A 19,345-nucleotide genomic window follows, 5' to 3' on the forward strand; every position below is an offset into this window, starting at 1 on the left:
TTGAATTTTTTATTTTGTATTGGGGTGTAGCTGATATTGTGATCATTTCAGGGGAATGATGAAGGGACTCAGCCATACATATACATGTATCCATTCTCTCACAAACTTCCCTTCTATCTAGGTTGCCACATAACACTGAGCAGAGTTCCATGTGCCATGCAATAGGGCCATGTTGGTTATCCATTTTAAATATAGCAGTGTGCACATGATCATCCCAAACTCCATAACTATCCCCTCCCCCTGGCAACCATGAGTTTTATAAGACTGTGAGTCTCTTTATGTTTTGTAAGTTCATTTGTACCCTTTCTTTTTAGTTTCCACATATAAGGGATGTCATACAATATTTCTCCTTCTCTGACTTAACTTCACTCAGTATGACACTCACTAGGTCTATCCATGCTGCTGCAAATGGCATTATTTCATTCTTTTTAATGGCTGAGTAAAATTCCATTGTATTTACATACCACATTTTCTTTATCCATTCATATGTTGATGGTCATTTAGGTTGCTCCCATGCCTTAGCAACTGTAAACAGTGCTGCCATAAACATTGGGGTGCATGTATCCTTTCAGACCATGCTTTTCTCCATGCTTTTGTCCAGGAGTGGGATTGCAGGGTCATATGGTAGCTCTATTTTTAGTTTATGTGTATTGTGCTCAGTCACTTCAGTCATGTCTGACTCTATGTGACCCCATGGACTGTAGCCTGCCAGTCTCCTCTGTCCATGGGATTCTCCAGGCAAGAATACTGGAGTGGGTTGCCATACGCTTCTCCAGGGAATCTTCCCAACCCAGGGATCAAACCTGAGTCTCTTACATCACCTGCATTGGCAGAGGGGTTCTTTACCACTAGCGCCATTTAAGGAACCTCCATATTGTTCTCCATAGTGGCTGTACCAATTTACATCCCCACCAACAGTGTAGGAGGGTTCCCTTCTATTCACACCCTCTGCAGCATTTATTGTTTGTGGATTTTGTGATGATAACTATTCTGGCAGGTGTGAGGTGATATCTCATTGTAGTTTTGATTTGCATTTCTCTAATAATTAATGATGCTGAACATCTTCTCATGTGCCTATTGGCCATCCATATGTCTTCTTTGGAGAAATATCTATTTAGGTCTCTTGTCCATTTTTTGAGTGTGTTGTTTGTTTTGATGTGTTAAGTGACATAATAGCTGTTTATAAATTTTGGAGACTAATCCCTTATTGATCATATCATTTTCAAATATTTTCTCCTAGTCTGTGAATGGTCTTTTCGTTCTGTTTATTGTTTCCTTTGCTATGCAAAAGCTTTTGAGTTTAAGTAGGTCCCATTTGTTTGTTTTTCTTTTCATTATTCTGGGATATGGATCAAAAGACCCCCCAAACAGCCAAAGCAATCTTGAGAAAAGAAAAATGCAACTGGAAAAATCAGGCTGTCTGACTTCAGACTATACTACCAAGCTACTTTCATCAAAACAGTATGGTACTGGCACAAAAACAGAAATATAGATGAATAGAATAGGGTAGAAAGCCCAGAAATAGGCCCATGCACCTATGGCCAACTAATCTAAGACAAATAAAGCAAGACTATACAATGTTAGAAAGACAATGTCTTCAGCAAATGGTACTGGGAAAACTGGACAGCCACATGTTAAAAAAAATGAAATTAGATCATTCTTTAACTCTATATACAAAAACATGCTCAAAATGGATTAAAGACCTATATATGAGACTGGACACTATAAAACTCCTAGAGGAAAACATAGGCAGAACACTCTCTGACATAAATCACAGCAACATCTTGTTTATCTATTTTATATATAGTAGTGTGTATCTGTTAATCCCAAATTCCCAATTTATCCCTCTTCCCCATTTTCTCTTTGATAACTGTTATCTATGTTTGTGAGTCTATTTCTGTTTTGTAAATTGGTTCATTTGTATTTTCTTCTAGATTCCACATACAATATCATATGATATGTGTCTTTTCTGACTTACTTCATTCAGTATGACAATCTCTAGGTCCACCTACAGTGCTGCAAATAGTATTACTTCATTCTTTTTATAGCTAAATAATATTCCACTGTATTTGTGTGTGTGTGTGTGTGTGTGTGTGTAGTAAAGACACTACACTGTCTTTACCCATTCATCTGTTGATGGACACTTAGGTTGTTTCCATGTCTTGGCTATTGTAAACAGTGCCACTATGAACACTTGGGTGCATGTTATCTTTTCAAATTAGAAAGAAAGAAAGGAAAAGTGTTAATTGCTTAGTCACGTCTGACTCTTTACGATCCCATGGACTGTAGCCCACCAGGCTCCTCTGTCCATGGAGTTCTCCAGGCAAGAAGACTGGAGTGGGTTGCCATTTCCTTCTCCAGGGGATCTTCCCAACTCAGGGATCAAACCTGTGTCTCTCATGTCTCCCGCATTGCAGGCACATTCTTTACCACTGAGTCACCAGAGAAGCCCAATTAGAGTTTTTGTCTTTTCTGGATACATGCCCAGAATTGAGATTGCTGGGTCATATAGTAACTCTATTTGTAGTTTAAAGAAGCTCCAATACTGTTTTACACAGTGTCTGCACCAATTTACATTTCCACCAATAGTGTGGGAGGGTCCCCTTTCCATCATGTCCTAGGAGCATATATTTTCAGGTGCTTACTGATCAAGTTAGGGGTACTGGAGAAGAAACATGTGTTTACAGAACATGCAGCAATTGTAGGCAGAGGATGGCTAATCAAGAAATGTGATTCAGATCAGCTGGGCAAATCTGACCAGTAACTTCGTCAGCAAGTGCACATGATAAGCCTACACACGTAGCTTGGCTCTGGGCAGTCAGAAGCAAGGACATGGTACCGTGTTCACAAGGATCCTATAAGGGGGCTATTTTGAGTCCCTTCTTACAAATAAGAAAATTGAGGTTGAGAGAAATTAAATATTTTTCCCAAAGTCACCTCTCTAAAATCTGATAGAGACAAGATAGAAATGCACATCTGGCTAATGGGACAAAGGTTTTCAATGTTACCAAACAGATATGGTCATTGGAAAGAAAGGGCATTCTATGCACAGAATAGACAACTGGACCAAGGACCAGTCTGAGTAAGGAGCAGTTTGTGAACAGAAAGAGTAGAAAGTCAGACAGTAAGTTGGAGTCATACTGCAGACTGTCTTTATGCCTAGTTAAGAAGCACATTGTCCTTCAGACTGCTGGGAATCACAGAACTTTGGAAATCAAGAAAGATGTAAGAAAGGGGGTAAACAGACCAAAGGATCTAAACTAGATAACAGGGTTAGTGGGAGGAGGGAAAAGATGGAAATGCATTTAGAGAAACACCAAAAGGAACAAGAAGCTGAAGTTTAGTACCATATTAACATGGGATTTGGGGCTCTCAAATTAAAAGACACTAACTGAGGGTCTCTATTAATGTCCTATTGTTTAATGTCTGGCAAATACTTTACTAATGTCAATAATTAAAAATTTCATAAGTGATCTAATAAGCGTTCTGGCTCAGCTGGTAAAGAATCCACCTGCAATGTGGAAGACCTGGGTTCAATTCCTGGGTTAGGAACATCCTGCGCAGAAGGAAACGGCTACCCACTCCAGCATTCTGGCCTGGAGAATTCCAGGGACTGTATAGTCCATGGGGTCACAAAGAGTCGGACAGGACAGAGCAACGTTCTTTTTCACTTTCCAATAGAAAGGGGGCAGCTTTTGACAGCTAAGGGAAGCATGCATCTGCCTGCCTTCGTCCTCGTCCAGGAAGCTTCTTTTAAAAGGGACGTGTTAATAAGAAATCATGTTTGAGGATATTACTTCAGCCATAGCTTTGTTTCCTAGAAAGGCTAAGGCCAGGATTCAACAATGGGCTCAGGAGGGAAAGGCCTGAGTAGGATCTATTCCTTCCTGTGGCTCATGGGAAGCACAGGACACTTCATCAAAGCTGGAGGTTTCAGCCCTCCTCTCAAGCATCTATGTCCATTTATCACACTTATCCCCCAACACTTATCTAGGGAGTGGCCTAGAGCAGGACAAAATCCCAGGATTCAGGACCTGGGACTCTCAGGCATCTTTCAGGCATCATCTTTCATCTCTTTACACCTTGGAGAGAGCAGATGTCTTTACCATTGCTACAGAATTTTCATGCAAGGGCTGCAAATTAGTTCCTGATTCTATGAGAACAAACATAATTTTGTTTTATTTTTATAAAAAATAAATTATATATGCAAAAATTTGACTTTATGTTTGATTTATACTATAAGATTAGAATTTCTTTAAAATTAAAATTGAGGATTTTAATCTGGTGATATATGGTTACTCTATACAAATCTTCCTCTTCAGAAGAAATACAATCATGTATATTAAAATGTATTGGATACAATTCTCTATTTTTCCCTTCTCATTAAAAAAATTCCATAGAAGGGATAGGGATCTTCCCAGAGTAAGAAGAGAAACTGAAGCAAAAGATTCATCTCTGCTCCTTTGAGCAGCTGAATGAGAAAGCTGATCCCAATCAACTTTCAGTAACAGACTACATTCTTTCTTCAACTAGCAGTTGCAGAAGCCCCACTGAACTTCTCTTCTGCCGCCTTCAACAGAAGCTGCAGCTAAGGAGATACTAACTCTGCATGTGTCACTCCCATGCTCCAGCTGCTTGAGAAGAATAAGAGCCTTAAATGAATTCAGCGAGCCAATGGGCTGTGTGTGACGTCACAGAGCAGGCCCTTCACAGCTGTGATGGCCCATGAAGCCAGGACCATCATCTTACCCTATCACAGAATCATAAATAAGGACAGAGCCTTCTGCAAATATGAGGATGCACTCCCTTGTAAAGTCATATTCAATCACTGGTTCAAATGAAACTAGCTCTCCAAGATTGGGGTTAAATAAACAGAACACACTACAACACAAAACATTTTAAAGTCTGCCTTTAAGGTAGTAATTCCTAAAATGACACCATCTCTATGGAATTTATTTCTGGAGTAATAAGCCAAATTATTTTACTTTGTCAGAACTGGAATCTTACAAACCCAGCTGTTGAATAACACTTGTCAGAGATGTCAAAATGTCTTTCAACATTTAGACAGCTACCTAGCCATTATTCCTACAAGATGCATGGGTGGTTGAGAGAATCACGTTTGACAGATGCAAAAAAATAAAATATCCATATGGAAAATATAACTGCTGATTTCCCAATCACCTAGCCCAGCAATTTCCCTACCATTCTGCTCTGGGATGCAGCTGCTGCTGCTGCTGCTGCTGCTAAGTCGCTTCAGTCATGTCTGACTCTGTGCGACCCCATAGACGGCAGCCCACCAGGCTCCCCCGTCCCTGGGATTCTCCAGGCAAGAACACTAGAATAGGTTGCCATTTCCTTCTCCAATGCATGATGCAGCTAGTCTCCTAAAAATACAGATTCAGGCTTTTTCATAATTGCTACTGAATGCAGAGGCTTCAAAAGTAATCTTCCAACTCTTTATTATACACATAACCCATAAACACTGTTTATGTTGATTCTAAGAGTTAAGAATTCAGTGTCCTTACACAAGAGAGGTCTCACCTTCTGTTGACCCTACCACTGCTCCCTTCCAGAGAAACCACAGTCTTTATTGAGGCAAGAAGACCCAGGCCACCACTGTGTGGGCCAAGAGAGGGCATCAGTACCTCTGAGACTGCCTGGGAGAAAGATCTCTATAACCAGAGGGCTGATAGTTACTTCAGAATTATCATATTCTTTTCCTTCTTGGTCCATACGTAGACCATCAGTTAGGTTGTGGGGACAGGAAGACATGAGTAGAGAAGCCAATACAGGAATCTTGAGCTATGTAAATGTGGAGAAGTAGAATGCAGCCTGATCGAGCACTGCTGGTGGAGACACATCCTGGAGTTGCAACAGGTCAGGCAATAATCTTCCTGGTTCTGAGTCAGGTCCTGTCGCTGTGAGGTCTGGCCACATGATGGCTCTTTCTCATCCTGAAAGACCTCTGGGATTACCCACAACTTGCCACACGTCTGACATTTGTTTTATTTTCCCATATATTCTTACTTAAGCCTTCCATTTCTTAAAGTAACTTGAATGAGCTTCTGTTCTTGTAATCAGAGACATTTATAGATGCCCCACAGCAAGACGTCTGAAAGTGTTCTTTTTCTCTTTACTAACTATAAAACAACATCAGATTTCCCATCTGAGAGTCTACACATAACCTCACAAATTTAGGGCTACTTAGCCAGTTTTTGTAATCACAGAGAAAGAAAAGAAATGGCTGGCAAAATCCTTTTCTCTTGGATTGTCTTTAAATCTCCCTTGCCGCATTCTTTCTCCCAGTCAAGAATAAAAACCAGCATGCTCTGGGAGCCTCAGTAATCTCTCCACCCTCTGTGGCACTGACAGACATCCCCCTGTGACTTCTGGGTTGATTTCAAGGTTCAGGGACCAAGTTTTCCACTGGCAAAACCTGATTCTTCTGGTCTCTATAGAATAATACTGGCTCCCAAAGCAGTTCCAGCACTGGGAATAGGTGAGGTCATATCATAAATTAATGAGCCAGCCCCTCCGAGCACCTGCACTTCTGCAACTCTAATTACTCCCCCTTTCTAAAACCCCCCAACGCTCTAGCAGCCAGTGATTCTCAATCAGAGGCCATCTTTAGAAATACAGGGGGCTTTGTTGGTTGACTTGATGACTTGGTTAGAGTAATACAAACATTCAATGACCAGGGATACTATATGTCTTTTAATGGGCAGCAAAGTTTCACACAGGGATGAGTCATTCTATCAAAATGCTAAGAGCACCTCCCTTGAGAAACACTAAGACCCCTCCAACACCCCAAGCAGAACAGAAACACAAAGTGAAGAGAGGAGGGCAATACAAGGATCGGCACCACAGTCAGGAGAGAGGCAGTCCGTGAGCCCGTCCAAGAATCATCTCAGCCCAGCCATCTCCATGCCTTGTCTCCAGCAACACTGCTCACAGCATGCAAACCCTCTGCTCTCATTCCTTCTACCATGCAAAACAGTCTTGGGCTCAGTTAGACCTAAATTGCATCTTTTAAAATATGTGTCTTTATTTCTACATCTTTTCATTTGTTCTAATTATGATAGTTTCAGAGCAACTAATATTGGTACTAGAAAGAGATAATATCACCTGAAAATTCTTTCATGTTGCTCAAGGGCTTAACTACTAAATATGTCCTATACTACTTTACAAACTAATCCTTTAGGGGATAACGCCTCAGAGCTTAAGCTTGTGAACTAATACCTTCTTATGAAACACTTTTCTGAGCCATGCTGGGGCTTGGAAGGAAGGAAGGTGAAAACTGTCTCACCACCTGTCCCAGACGCTTTGTGAAGCTCTGCTGCTCTAGGCAGCATCAAAAGAGACATCCTGCACAAACAAGCTTCGCCACCGAGGGTCAGCGTGTGGAGATACCAAATGGAAAGAGACAGCTCAGCAGTCTGGGATTAAAGCACAGATATTTTTGAGCCAGTGCACTCAGTTATGTCAGAGACAGGTTCATGGCACTTTCTGTGACAGGTGCTTCAGCAGCTAAAAAGTTCAGCAAGATCCTCTCACAGACTGAAAAGTGACCCAGGATGGAGAAATCCAAAACACAATTCTGTTTTAAATGAGGTGAGGTCTTGTTATAACAAGCACACACACACTGGCACTACAAGTATGGATTTCTGATAAATAGTCTTTACAGACTAAAGCAGTGCTGTCCAACAGAACTCCCTGATGATGGCCACACTCTCTGTCCACACTGTGCCTGTGTCAGTATGGTCTTGGTCTAAGTTTGGTGAGTGTATCTAATAGGTACAGAGACCAACACCTCAGCAAAGCTGAACTCAAACCTGCCAGGACAGTTTACATCTAATCCCTGCACTTGCGCTTCCTAAACTGAGGTTTTCTAGTAAAATAACATGACTGCTTCAGGCCCAAGCCAGGGTGATAGCCCCTTTCACCATTCCAGCACAGTTCTAGAAGATGAGCAGAAGTAAAACTGAGATCCTAAAACATTTTATGTATCATTCAATGGGCATGGGTTGAAGACAACCCCTTTTCTATACTTTCAAAGGAGAGAAGAAATAGATGGAAAAGCTATAGAATAAAAACAGATTTCTCCAAACATTCTCTGGTATTTGTTGTATTACTCAAAAAATCTGCTCTAGGATCCATAGTAATTTGGGAGGATATTTTTCTTTGGGAGGGTTACTTCTTTATGTCCTTCGGTGACTTTATGTCCTAGTGACTTACCTTCATTAGGTGGCGCTAGTGACAAAGACGCCACCTGCCAATGCAGAAGACTTAGAGACTCAAGTTCAATCCCTGGGTCCGGAAAACCCCCTGAAGGAGGGCATGGCAACCCACTCCAATATTCTTGCCTGGAGAATCCCCATGGACAGAGGATCTTGGTGGGCTACAGTGCATTAGGGTCACAAAGAATCAGACATGACTGAAGCAACTTAGCACTAATTATACAAGTCACTTTAAGAGATTACCACAATCTCCCATCCCTACTTAAAAGCAATTTCCTTGACTGCTCTTCTAACGGGCTTATTTCTCTCCTCTACTCTCCCATTTTTTCCCTTTACAAAAAAAAAGCCTTTATTCAAGAGTATATTGTTGAAATGAACTGAATATGAAGGCTTCAAGTGAAATCAGAGTCTACCACTATGCATCATTTCCCAAACCACTGACCCTTCAAACTCCCTTGCTCCTCAGCTACTGCCTTCATAAGGATTAAGAGTGATCCCTGGGTCCTGGATATTTGAGGATACAGGTACTTCTTAGCATTATAGAGCTCTCAAGTAATCACACAGTGCTTTGTACATCCCTTCTTTAGGCTACTGACTTACAAATGCTGTGTCTATTTCACAGGTAGGGAAACAAGCATAATGAGACTAAGTTACTGACATGCCATCCCAGAGAAAATCAAGAGCAAAATTAAATCACCTCCAGCAGTGGTTCTCAACCAGGGGCAGTTTTTTCCCCAGGGCACATTTGGCAACGTCTGGAGACACTTTTGATTGTCGCGATTGTGGTGGGGTCAGGGGAACTACAGGCATCTAGAGGGTAGAGGCCAAGGATGCTGCCAAACATGCTTCAACGCACAGGATAGCCCACAACAAAGAAGCACCAGGCTCAGCATGCCACTGGTGCTGAGGATGAGAACCCCTGATCCTCTGGCATCCAGCACTAGCTTCTTTGGCTCCTAATCAATAAAGAATGGCTCCCTCTGTAATTTGATCCTCATATAGCATTTACACGGAAACATACCAGTTGAGTGCTATTTCTGTCATGCTATACTTTTTGGCGCCACAGAGGAAAATGAGGAAAAGCTGGCAAAGTCTGGCTCCTTTCCTCTAATGAGATAGCTTAGCAGAGACCAGGTCGTCTCCTTAGTGACCCCCAGGCGCCGAGCCAGGGTCTGTGTCTGGCTGCTCACCTAGACCCTTCAGTTGTTGCTGGGCCCTACAGCTCCCTGTCCTCTGCTTTGCTTATCTCTAAGCACATGCATCACTCCAGAGCTGTAATGATACATGCTTATGGGAATCTCCAGAGATCTACAGCTCCTAATTGTCTATTTTGTTCAGTAAATTGTACTCATTACTGAGCCATGTGAGGCACAGAAGGACATCAGCCTTACTGAGTGCCCTCTGTCTGCGTGTGGGTAATGGGACATTATCAGCAAGGACTCCACAGTATTGAACTAAGACACTTAAAAACAATCCCCCATTCAGTTTCTCAGCTGAGTACTTTTTTTTTTTCTAAATATAACCTCCTGTCCCCCTTTTTCCTAACCCGTCTTAGCTATGCTTAGATTTGTATTAATTATTATTTTCTCTGTAGTGAGTCTGGTTTTAGTTTAAGCTCTAAAAGCCAGAGACCTCAGAAAGGATGGGATGTCCTTTCCACTCCTCCCTCTCAGCCCTCCACTGCCTCTGAGAAGGGCACACCAAATCTCCTCTTGGTCTCAAAGTCTTCACGACAGATGAAAATCCAAAGCAGCTTTAGTTATAATGCTCCCGGTGCCTACATTCATCGCACTAAGGACTGCAAACAGATGAGGAGGGAATGGACATGTGACTTCCAGTGACACTGGATAAAATAAAATGGAATGGGCAGAACCATGTGCTTTGCTACCGCTATTATCTACCAAACTGGAAATCATCAACTCTCTGGTAAGCGGTTTCCCATCCCCCCACCCCTAAAAAAAAGTGATTAACGCAGGAAAAGTGAAGCATAGTGATTCATGGAAGAGTAGAGTGCTGAGAGAGGGGAATTTGTGTCAGCAGAGACAACAATATGATATGGCTACAGGAAAACAAGCACTCAGGCCTAGTTCCCGTCTCAGGAAGGCCCAGCAACACCCTCACTCCCTATGTAAATCAAACCCCATACAAACTCACTAAAAAATTCTTATGTTGAGATATGCCCATGCAGATTCTATCCCATCACCTGGATCATGGTTTTAGCTTTGGAAGTGCTGATCTTAACAGTGTTTATGACCTGAATCACTAAAGGCTTTGGGAAGCTTTCACAGACAGGGCACCCTGTCTGTGACTCCAAGAGGCTGTTAAGACAAGAGTAAAACCAGAACAACAACAGCAAAGAATGCCTTTGACTTACCCTGGAGTAGAGGGTGTGAGAGCCTTCAAATGCACTTACATCCTCATGATCCATCAGCTCTGTTGCCTTTCATCGCTCACTTCTGCATGGTGGATCACAACCAATCGATCACCAACTACTAAAGATGAAAAATGAATGAATGAATACGTTAGGCCAGAAGATCCATAACTTCAAGTTCCAAGCCACCATTCCTCAGGTGAATTTGCTAGCATAGGCTAACTATCAGTACTTACTTAACACATAAACCCAAACATATATAATGGTTTAAGCTCAATAAAAGCTTATTTCTTGTTCCTGTATACATACTGCACAATTGAACAGTCTCCCTTAACAGTAATCCAGGCAACCAGGCTGACAAAAGTCCTGCCATCCTTTAATATAGCATCCCAAGATCTCGTAGGGACCCTCTCCACTCCAGCCTACAAGGAGTATAAAACAGCATGGAGGAATTTGCGTGGGTGTTCTCTTTTTGTTTCTTTTTTCCCTAGAAATGGACCACAATACTTTTCCACTTCCACTTAGTTACACAGCCACACCTAAATCCATGGGTTGCTGGGTAGCTAATAATCAGTATCATACAAGCCTGGCTCCAGCCCAACGAAGATGATGTTAGCTTTAAGGTATGGAGTTCTGGGTGAGACGCTAACAGCAAATCTGACTTAGTTACTTAATGACTCTGAGATCTGGTTTCCTCATCTGTGCAATACTCTGCTTCCCTCACTGACCTATGCATCAATGTGAGAATCAGAAATGAAACAAAACAGCATGCATAGCTCCTGGGTATCTTGACAAAATGCTGAGCTGCAAACTCCCAGATGATGTTCTTTGACCACACTTGAAGCAGAAAAGAGATTTTAAAAATTAGAGAATATTTTTGTATACCCAAGAGTGATCTGCAGATAAAAAACTGGCACCAACTTTGATTATACATAAATTCCCCATTTTCAGGATACCAGGTAAAATTTCAAAGAGTCACAGGATTTCGGAACTAGAAAGAATTAAGTGGTCACTGCTTTCCCCTCTTATTTTCCAGACAAGGAAACAAACTCAGAAGTCTACAATGTCCCTCAAATCTCATCTCATACTAACTCAGTGTGCCGGAATCAGAGTACAGAAATTGGACTTTTTCTTCTGTTATTACATAAATTAAGTCGATAAGCTGCTGAAGAAGAAAAGGTAATTGTTGTTATTCTGCTAAAGTGAGAGTAAATGGCTACTCTGACCCAAACCTAAAAAGGCACCAGAAGGTAGCATTTGCCAGCGCGGACCACATCATACTGAACGTAAGGGAAGGGCTCACAGCGCAGACCAAGGTTTTCAAGCAAATGTTCTTTGAAACAGTGATCTCCACCAAAGTTATATCTCACAAGTCCAAAATGTGACCTGAACACAAATTAACTTCTGTATACCTTCTGGCAAAAACAAGAACTTTTATTTTCCATACATACACACTGAGTCATTGCTATTAGGGAACAATTAGAAGAAGAGAATTTGAGATTGCAAATAAAAAAGGGAAAGGAAATATTAATAATTAGCTGAGGGGGAACAGAGGTTTCCATAGCCAATCCTGGGCACAAATAAAGGAATCTCAAGATTTTTTTATCCATGATACTTAAATTATTTTGCATCTCTGAGATCATGGTGAGTCCTCAAAGTTAAGAGCAGAAAGTAAAAATATAGGGCCTCAGCAATGAAAGACAGGAGTCCAAATTCAAAGTCCTAAATCAGGAAGGGAAGAATGGAATCTCTTAATATGCATGTCTCCGATAAAGAGATATAAATTTGAAAGTGTTTTGGCAAAATTAGGAGGGGCTACTTAATGAACAAGAAATGATAAATGGAAATCAATACTTGCATATCCATCGTTGAGTAAAATGCTATTATCAGCATCTTCATTTAGTGAGTAATTTTAAGCATTTTAATAAAGGTAAAATGTTCTAAGAACTGCTACAGGTTTACTTCTGTACTCCACCCCCAACTCTCTTCTCCCATAGTGTCTCTAGCACCTCAAAACTCTCCCATCCTGGCAATTTCCCAGAACCTCTTCTCGACCCTAGAAGTTTTACCTATTCTTGTGCCATGGACCCTCCCGTACTTTTGGCAATCTACTGAAGCCTAAGGAACTCCTCAGAATAATCTCTTAAATGCAGAGAAAAATATATATATAAGAATAAAAAGGAAATGAGTTATATGGAAATTATTCTAGTCACATAGCCTTCAGAGAGTCCATGGACCCAATTTAAAAACATCTGATTGGGGAGTGACTCTTCTAGGGTAAAGAAAGTTTTTTTCTTCTGCAGGAAAGTTTAAAAAAACACAAGGATGTATAGTAAAGAATACTACTCAAGAACAGTCAGTGAAGAAAAGAATGAGGTACAAAAAAGAAGTCAGACCTTGATTTCTGCCCAACATGATACTATTCACGCTGTGGTTTAAAAACCCTACTTTAAGGAATTACCCAGAATTTTCTTGGCTCCAGCCCTGTAGACACAGCATTTTCTTCGTACTGATGGCAGGTGAAGAAATTCAGCACTGGAAAAGGCAGAACTGACATGAGCTTGGGTTCCAGTTTTCTACCACTCTCTAGTTCTGTTAGCTTGGGCAAATCACTAAGCTCTGAGGTGAAACTCTGTGTCTATAAAATGAGGTCAAGCTAAACCATCCCTAAGGGTTCTTACAACTCTGAATTATTAGGATTCTCTGAGAAGAAATATTAGTGAGATTTCTTTTTGCTCTAGGTTCACTGCATGAAAATACCTTTCAGATGAGAATTTTTCAAGGGCTTCAGAAATGTTGACACTTTATGAGAATCAGCTGGGCGTAGAATTTTTGACTTAGGATTTTTTTCAAGAGACATGCCTCACATCTCAATTTTTTTCAAGAGACATGCATCACATCTCACCCAATTCCAGTGACCCAGGTGAGAAAAGTGAGTTTCAGAAAGGAAAAGAAATGTATTTGAGGTCACATAATGAGGTAATGTTAGCAAACTGTTGTGACTACTGCTGTCTAGCGTCAGCAAGATTTTAGGATTTGGCATTGGTAATAAAAATCAGCTCATGAGTTCACTTGAAGAGAGATGGAAATAAACTCCAAAAAGCTGAGCCATAGCACAGGGAAAGCATGAGGAAGCAGGTGATTCGGGTAATGACTCCCAGGAGCAGAGTTCTATGCCTCCAGAAAGGTCAAAGCTCATATGCTATGCACAGTAACCTCACCAGCAACAGTATCATCTCCTTCAAATATATGGCTACAAAATTCATATCAAAACAGTCAATTATTTTTTTAAAAAAATGAAAGAAAAGGTAGTTCAAAAGAGGGAAATAAATGAACAAACCCTGGCTAATAAGGTCAATAAAACCAAAGTTCAGGATGTGAATTGCTAATAAAATCTTAAAATTGTAGAATACTTATTAGGAATTTTTAAGTTTTAGGATATTATGGACAGCCCTAAAATATAGTAAGCATGAGCATTATTTTTACTAATACTCTCACCACTATCTTCAGATACATAATTATTGGATATTGATTAGGCTTAAAAGTTATATGTGTATTTCCATAGTCCCGTCCCTGTATACAGATGAGTTTTATAAGCAAAGATGTAGACGCTAGGAAGTTGTTGGGAAATTTGATTGAATCATGAATTCAACCTCATTTTCAATTAGCCAACAATATGTATGCAAGGGCTTTCAAAACCTGTGTTCCGACGCTTGTCAGCTTACCCTCTCCATTTCCCACACACAATCAGCAAAGTAATGGCACCCATTCTCAACCCCTACAACCATCATTCCTACTTTGTATCAATATTTCTGGCTTTCATAACTTTTTTCTTTTCTTTTTTTTTTTTTTTTTTTTATGATTTTCTTTGGGAATTGACACAGCCTTTCAAAATCTTCTAGACCAGAGGCTATACATCACTGGTTTGCCAGCTCCTGTTTCACTTCCTCCAGGAATTCCCAGAGACAGCAGTGCCATCTACTGATAGGGAGGGCATAACTTGTTTTCTGGAAGCCTGCAGTTGACATGCCTGAAAGAATGGCAGCCTAGATTTGTGTTTTTGTGAGCCTTTCTTTTCTAGAGCACATTACAAGCTAACTGATGCTTACAACCTGAGACACAGAAATCCACAGGAGACCCCATCGTGAAGGGCAGGTCCTTGGGAAGCCGTATAAAACCCAGCCAGTCAAGCCAGTAGAGAGGCAGCTCTGCCTTCTCAAAGCTCCAAAGGCAGAGCCTCAATGAATTAAACACTTCCTAGCTCTCCTCACCCTAGGGCTTCCGTATCAGATGTTCTCACCTTGCTTCCACCTGTAGCAATGTTATCCCACTCTATCTTACAGCAAGAGTCCAGGGAAGGTGCTCAGACCTCTATCAACGTGACAGCTCTTAGATTTACACAGTGTGACACAGATCCTGCTCAAAGGACAGTACTGCTTAGGCATGCAGGTCAGACTTTAATCTCTCATTCACTCTTCCCTCCCTGACCCAGGGGACAGAAACGACAGAAAGGAAATGATTTTGTTGTTGCTTTGGAAGCAACATTAGTGGGCTTTTACTGAATCAGAGAATAAACCTTGTCCTGTAGGTCACTGAGGTACATTGCTTCCCTTAAGATGAACTAAGCCTGCCAATCTTTCTGCTTTCCCTTGTTTAACCTAATAAGTATTTTTCAACCTTTCCAAAACCCCTGCCTCCCTTTCACAGACTAAACATAAACACTGCATGTCCTTTGTGTAGTTTATATAACAAAAGCGACATTTTCTCTCTAAACACAGAAGCATATACCTTTTCAAACTACACTCCCTACCCCAGCCTCAGAATTCCTTCCTCTCCTCTCTGATACCAGCTAGAAACAAATCACTGACAAGTTCTAAAATTACTCTAATTTGCTTTATGTACCAATCTGTCCGGTGACAATCTATATTTTCCTTTATGAAGTCATCTGTTACATTCCCAACAAGCTTTGCAACACCTTTTCTTTTACTTTGGCTCACCCCAGAAAACCACCAAAAGTTAATCTGCTACAGTTGATGTTAATTCTGATTCCCCCTAACAAATGTAAGTGTTCCTTCTTTAGTTAGTTTGAACCTGCCAAGCAAATTGATTTCTTAACAAGTTTGGGCATTTCACAGGCATGCGGTGTGTCTTAGATGTTTGAAAAAAAATCACATCATTTCCTAAAGAAACAAAACTTTGTATGGGGAAGGTAAGAGTAATAAAAAGCCTTGGAACCCTGTCAGGATGTCTCTGAGGAACCAGGTAGACAGATTCTTGTCCATTTCCTACCAGAATAAGTTGTAAATGAATTATAGTGCAATTCCAAAATACAGTAAAATCTTCCTAATAATAGTTTAAACCATTCCGAACCAAGCAGACTAACAGGTATAGCTAATAAATTAACTAGTGGAAAACTGAAGGGGCTTTTTATACTTTGTTATGAGCTGTACAGTATGCTCTTGCTATTTCAGGTCTAGGGAAATTGAGAAGGAAAGAGGCAGAGGATGCCTTTTGTAAAGTATGACTTCAAGGAGTCATCCCCAACCCCCAAACCATAATCACACAGACACACACACACACACACACAGACACACACACACACACACAGCTTTTGACATCCAAAGGCCTTCTTTTAACACGCACTTTTGAAAGAATTAAGGAGATCTAAAGGGGTGTAACCTGCCTTCCCTTCTCCCTAGCACCCATTAACATGCTAAAAATAAGTCATTACTTGATTCGGCAGCCCAGAAAAACCTCAGTTTACAGAGATAACCAGCCACCCGCCAGCCCGCAAAAAAAAAAAAAAAAAAAAAAAAAAAAAAAAAATCAGGTTTTCTTGAAGGAGAATATCCGTGTGATGGTCTGCTCTGCAGTTCACTGCAGGGATCTTCCCCCTCACAACTACCAGCCATCAGTTTCGCTGTAATTTCTCACTGTAGCCTCTCACTTAGACCTTCTCCGCCAGTGCCCAGCGGCTTTTAAAATAATGTTTCCCCCCTATCTCTTGATCCCTTCAGCAGGCTGAAAGCGTTTCGGTGCAACTCTGGGGTGAGAGCTCCAGGCAGGTCCGGAGAAGCCTTCCACCGGCGCACCTGGGCTGGCCCGAGGGTCCTGCCCTCACCCCTGCCCGCACGGCTGCGCCAGGAATACGGCTTTGGTCGCCGCCGCCGGATTAGTTCGAGTCCCGTGGCTTGGCCAAAGTGACACTACATTTTTTTCTTCTTTCTCACATGTGACAGATCCCACTGCATTAAAGCCATCTTCTCCCCGGCTCTAGGCCAGCTCTAGCGCCGGAGACGTCCCTGCCCCACCACCCTTCACCCTCTACCTGGGGAGGGGGTCGGTACCAGCATCCCTCCGGGAGAGAAACAAAGGCGGAGGCGAAGCTACCAGGTAGGCAACTCCCCTCGGGTGGACCCGTCACCGCGGTGAAGAGGATGCGGAGATGCATTAGCTGGCAGAAAAGGGAAACCGAGGCACCGAGGGGGATGACTGAGCCAGGGTCTGCATCCTCTCCCAAGTGAGGCTCCCTGGGCGGGCGGACCTCAGACTTGCCCCCGCCCCGATCGCCCGCAATCGGCCGCGGAGGGGCAGGGAGCCCGCCCCGCGGCAGCTCTTACCTCGGGAGAAGCGCTCCCGCTCCCGCCGACGGCTCGGGGAAAGAGCCCCGCCGCTCGCGCACGCGCATTCGCGTCCTCGCCTCTCCGCGCCACCGCGCGCGCCCCCCCGACCTGGCTTCGGCCCGCCCCGGCCCTGTCCGTCAGCGTCCGCGAGAGCCAATCCACAAGCACGGGAGGGCCAGCGCCGGTCACGTGGTCGGACTAGCCAATCACCAAGCTGCCCTCGGCTGCACCCGTTCCGATGTCTCCGGGGATTCGGTTGCTACAGAGTGGATCTGGTGAGAGGCGTGTACAAAGAGCTGAATCTCTGTTTTGGGCTCTGATTGGTGCTAGATTGATCAATTACTAGATCTATTGATATCTCAAATTCTAAATATGAACAAGAATGACCTGGGCATCTTATTCAAAAGCAGATTCTGATCCAGTAAGCCTGAGACGGGGACCTAAAATTCTGCCCAACAGTCTCTTAGACAGTGATGATGCTCCTGGTCTGAGGACCACGCTTTGGGTAGCAAGATTTTAAAGGCACTTGTCTAAAAATGATGGTTATAACCCCCTACTCCATGTTATTTAGAAGTTTCAAAACCTTTTCCTTCCTCAACTGATAAAGTATTGCAGTGACTGACTGAACAAGGGGTGTTCTGGTGACGCTTGTAGTTTGGGCACAGGCTGAGGGAAGGCATGTTTGATTTGAATATCACCCAAATTTGTTCCGGATAAGGCAATGGCACCCCACTCCAGTATTCTTGCCTGGAAAATCCCATGGATGGAGGAACCTGGAAGGCTGCAGTCCGTGGGGTCGCTGAGGGTCGGACACGACTGAGCGACTTCACTTTCACTTTTCACTTTCATGCATTGGAGAAGGAAATGGCAACCCACTCCAGGGTTCTTGCCTGGAGAATCCCAGGGACTAGGGAGTCTGGTGGGCTGCCGTCTATGGGGTCGCACAGAGTCGGACATGACTGAAGTGACTTAGCATCTTTGTTCATGGGGCAGTAACTAATTTGGTGGACGCTCCTCATTGAGAACACTAAGTCATCCTGAAATATTGGACGTGTCACTGTGCTGTATTCTTGGCCAGAGAAGCAGCATAAGTGGTTCCTGCTTTTTGGAAATTTGTCTGTCACAGAACTACACAGGCAAACTCGGGAAGAAGCATTATAGGAATAAAATCCAGGGAACTAATTGCTGCAGCTCCTTGAACAATTCAGGTCAGAACTATCCAATATAAGCCAGAGTTTGTAATATCCTATTTTAGGAATCTTTGAAATTGCCCAGATAGACTTCTGTCAGTAATTCCAGAGTCTGGAAATCAGGAAGCCCAGTGCCTCTGTCATCTCTCAAACTTGACCTAAATCTGAGTATTTTCAGACTGGCTAGACTATTGTTCAGCATAGTCCTATTACCCAATAGTGTACCAGTGTGATTCAAAGGTCTAAGTGCTACAGTCTGCAAAACCTTCCTACTTCAGGCCAGGTGGTGTGACACTGCTTCAGCAGTTTTCTCTCACTATTCCTCAAGGTGATCAAAATGTCACTTAGAGAAAACTTCTATCCTTCTCAGTGTATCTTGGGCCTCTGGCTTATCAGCCCCAGAAGTGAAAGCCTGCTTAATAATCTCAGCTACTGTTCACCAGTAACTCTATCAGAGGTAGCATAGCACACAACTCAGAGTTACAAGAATGCACTGAATCTAGCACAGCAATGGTTCTGGCTGCAGCAAGAATAAAGAAATGTCTAACCAAGAAGAATATGTTTGAAAATCTCAGACAACGTTTATTTTGCTATCTTTAAACCAGTGGTTCTCAAGCTTGGGTATACAGTAACACTTTTTTTTGTAATTGGAGGATAATTGCTTTACAATGTTTTGTTAGTTTCTGCCATACAACAATGTCAATCAATAAGTATCCATATGTCCCCTCCCTCTTGAATCTCCGTCCCAGCCCCCACCCCATCCCACCACTCTAGGCTGTCACAGAGCACTGGGTTGAGCTCCGTGTGTTATACAGCAACTTCCCACTAGCTATCTGTTTTATATATGGTAATATAAATGTTTCAGTCCTACTCTCTCAGTTCATCCCACCCTCTCCTTCCCCTGCTGTGGCCACAAGTTTGTTC

The 19,345-nt window shown here is 42.4% G+C and overlaps 1 protein-coding gene across 5 annotated transcripts in view; it reads right to left on the bottom strand.

Moving 5' to 3' along the window:
- Positions 1-17,360, bottom strand: part of TMEM108 (transmembrane protein 108) — a 406,452-nt gene extending 389,092 nt beyond the window's left edge. For 2 of the 5 annotated variants that reach the window (XM_044947070.2, XM_044947062.2), the window contains exons 1-3: positions 17,229-17,295; positions 13,070-13,143; positions 10,612-10,729 (exon numbers count right to left, since the gene is read on the bottom strand). The gene's annotated coding sequence lies outside the window, so the exon portion shown is untranslated. Of the gene's footprint in view, positions 1-10,611; positions 10,730-13,069; positions 13,144-17,228 lie in introns of all 5 variants that reach the window. The other 3 variants (XM_044947076.1, XM_044947068.2, XM_025291700.3) reach the window with 3 other exon arrangements.
- Between the last annotated feature and the right edge of the window lie 1,985 nt (positions 17,361-19,345).

Source organism: Bubalus bubalis, chromosome 1, assembly GCF_019923935.1.
Source record: "Bubalus bubalis isolate 160015118507 breed Murrah chromosome 1, NDDB_SH_1, whole genome shotgun sequence".
Taxonomy (NCBI): domain Eukaryota; kingdom Metazoa; phylum Chordata; class Mammalia; order Artiodactyla; family Bovidae; genus Bubalus; species Bubalus bubalis.